Raw genomic sequence first — 3948 nt, 5'->3', positions numbered from 1 at the left:
CTCGTATGTATGTGGCGTATGAGTGAGTGTTGGTGGTGGTCGGAGGGACTGATGGCGCACTGTGGCTGCCTCCATTCTGTCAGTCTGCCCCAGGACAGCTGTGGCTACAATAGCAGCTTACCACCACTGTGTGAAGTGAAAGAATAATGCACAGCAATGTAAAGCGCTTTAGGTGTCTACGAAAAGTGCTTAATAATATTGAATTCATTATTATTATTATTATTATTATTATTATTATTATTATTAATCGGAGGGTCACCGGTTCAAATCTCACCCAGGTCATCGCTGTGGGATGTTGAGCAAGTCACCAACTGCTCCCCGGGCACCTGCAATTGGCAGCACACTGCTATCCCTCGGGGAAAATGGGGAAAATGCAAAGAAGCATCAACCCTATGCACTTAATCATTTCATTCACCCTGCCTGCAAAGAGAGACTGCAAGCGGTGTCTGAAAGCCAAGAAAGACCTCCTCCAGAACCGGGACTAGAAAGCAATCAAATTCACTGTGTACAAATAAATCACAGCATTTAGGAAAAAAACATTGCATGTGTTTTGATTTTTTACTAATGATTCTATTTTTCCCACTATTTCCTCCTTCTCCTGACCGCTGTTGTTCTGCTTGTTTCCTGTGTCATGCATCCCACCCCACACGTCACTCCAGGCTGATTGCACTCTACATGCTTCACAGAGAAACGTTGACACTGTCCTTAAGAGCCCTTTTTACTCTGCGCATGCTCACCAGCAAAACCACACAAATGTAATCCTCTGAGGAGCCGCATGTGCACAGGAATGCACACACACACAATCCCTCACTCTAATGTTCTTTAGTTACTATGCCTTCATCTCTGCTCCATATTGATTTCCTCTGTGTATGTCTCGCTTCTTCATGGCCTTGCTGCAGGTCACTGCAAACTATTAAATGTTCACCAAGAGAATAATAATAAACCTCTCAGGTGCATTTTCAGCTCCCTAGGAAAACATATGTTGCAGAGCAAGACAAAAGAAATGTAATTTTCAAAACTAAATAGTCAATTATTGTGAAACAAGTAAATGAAAATTATTTCCATCTCTTAGAAATCCTATTTATTTAAATTGTTTTAGAGTTGAATGCATTACACATTAATTAGGTTGTTTTTTTCTTCGTTTATTTTAGCATTTTTATGTAAAAATGGATAAATATGAAGTATGCCAAAAACATCACAAAAAAGTTACAGAACTAAGTAAAAGAATTATGTACCAGTAGTCATATTTCAGATTAAGATCTATTGTTGCATAATTAGCTGCATAATGATGGGTTAGGGTTAGGGTTTCCCAATCCTCAACTATAATCAGTTCAGTTACAGATATTAAGTACAAAGTTTATCGTATGTTAATGATCAAAATATGAAGTTTCATCTAATCTTTATCTTTGAAGGCAACTGTGTTACATATACATGCACATTACAAACATATTTAATACAGCTGAATACCATCATTGAGCTCCACAGAAGGCCTGAGAAGTCATCCTGCATTACAATTGGATGGGTTGATACATCACAGAGCTATGTGGGAGAATTATTTACAGCCGATTTATATAAAAATATTGTAATTACCGTTTATAATATTCTATAATGGGTAAAATTCCCTATTTTTAGAGCCTGTTTTTTGAAATAAATAATAATAATAATAATTTAACGTTTCAAAACCAGGCACTTCTGAGTGAGTTTGCATGTTCTCTCCCAGCATTAGGCTTTCTGCATTAGTAGTCTGTCTTCAAACACTTGTTTATTAAAACTCACTACAGTCTCCTAATTTGCTATCAGAGTAATTGAATGTGTCTTGACAATTTAACTGGACGTCAGAGTACAGTTACACCTAGGGATACTAGTGATATAAATTGTTTCAAAGACAATAATCTTTTATCTTTTTTAACTGTACATATTAAAGTTAACCACTGCCTATGTGCGTATATGCACTTCCTGTGGGATGACAACTGCATTTTGCTGCAATGCAATTGTAACGGGGATTTTCAAATAAAGTTAAATATATATCTGATATCTACCAGATCATTTCCCCACCCATCCATAATGAATGGCATCAATAGAATAAGTAATAATGTGGCATGATAACTGACCAATGATACCAATACACAGAAACAACATCTAACCATCTGTTCAAATAAGGTCACCAACTTACCATTTCACAGTACAAAACTAGAAACTCCTACCAAGCTCCAAATCTCCTCTTTGTCAGATATTGTCAGTTATCTGGATCAATGATCCTGATCATGGTACCAGGATCATTCACACTTTAAAGGCTTGGAACACATTTCCAGCACATGGCTTTGCAGTTGTATGATCAAAACAGGAAGTGAACTTATGACTAGAAGCATGTAATGCACAAAGTCAGCAGGAGGTGTTGTAGACGGAGCTAAAGGAGCTGAACACAGGGATTCATTAAATTTTGAAAACTGATCCATAATCAAGATATTGATGTGGATTATCCCCAAAATCTAATCACTTATTCCTCATCCTAGTTTGGATATTTCTGAAAATCTCATTCAAATCTATAGATCAGTTTTTTAGTTAGACAGTTCACAGACAAACAGACAAACAGATAACATAACATAACATAACATAACCTCCTTGGCAGAGATAAAAGTTTTGTAGCATTAAAAAACACCACATAACCTGACCAAACTCTTGACTTAAATACAACTTGTAGATTTAAAGCAGGGCAATTTCCAGGACTCAACAAAGCAAGGATATATTCAGAAAAATAACACCAAATCCATAACATAATAAATAAGACCTCACGTTGTATGTAAAAAATACAACAAATTGTGTCTTCAAATATTTTGTTTTAGTGTAGCGTTTCATACAACTCAGCTACTCAGTCAGTAACACAGGTAAGATGGCTTTAAGTAATGTAATTTCCACTGTAGCTGACACTGCTTCTAAACCCAACCTGGCAACACAGCTTCTGCATAGGTTCACCCTCCTGTCTGCTGCGCTGTTTAAATACTAACTGTACTTTTCTCACTTACAGTCACATCTTATTTCCCCCATACAGAAAATTAGGGCGATTATTTATTGTTTATGTATTTGTTTAATTTTGGCCCTTTTATTTAATCGTGACATACAATTGAATAAAAAAAAAAATGAAAAGAGGATTCTCTCAATGGTAGGCCTAGGCAATATATTGAGAGTTAGGATATATCGCAATTTCTGTTTTGGCAATATAGAAAATGACAATGTTACCTATTTCGATATATTTTTATTTTATAGCTTATTTTTTTTTGAAATATTAATTCTCGGAATTGTTGCTTTTGCTTCTTCTCAGAACATGGATTTGTGAGTGCGTCCTAACCTAAACCCCCCTAAAATTTCCACTACAAAACTCACTCACACGTGCTGTCCCTTATCGGAGAAAAAGACAAAAGTGACAAACATTGTGCAGCTCTTTGTTAATAAATGTGGCTGTGCAGCATTTTTCAGCAATTAAACCCAGAATTGTCTTTCTAGTAAGACTTTATTGAGTTAAGAATATTGAGATTTATTTTGAGAAATAAAAATATTGAGCTATGAGCTTTGGTCTATACTGTATATCGCCCAGCCCTACTCAAAGGAAGGACAAATGAGCGTCTGACAAAAGGTTGCTCTGAAAGAAGGACAATTCATTCAATTGTTTCAAACAATTTAGCAAGGTTTTATCATATTTTTGTCTGTTTGGTTTATAGTTGATAATACAATTTATAATGAAGGCTGTGTTTAGGTATGTACGGTAGTTACTTTTTTTTTTTTTTTTTAAATGAAGTGACTTGTTGGAATTTAGACTATATTTCCCCACCATTAACATTGCGATTTTTTTTTATTTTTTTATTTATTTTTTAAATATTTGCTTTTACAGAAAAATGGTTGCACAAAAGTCATCCTGTTTGACTTTCTTTCTTAAAAATAAATAAATAAATA

The sequence above is a fragment of the Gouania willdenowi genome, chromosome 19 (genome assembly GCF_900634775.1).
Source record: "Gouania willdenowi chromosome 19, fGouWil2.1, whole genome shotgun sequence".
Taxonomy (NCBI): Eukaryota; Metazoa; Chordata; class Actinopteri; order Blenniiformes; family Gobiesocidae; genus Gouania; species Gouania willdenowi.
Note: the sequence above shows the minus strand (reverse complement) of the source record.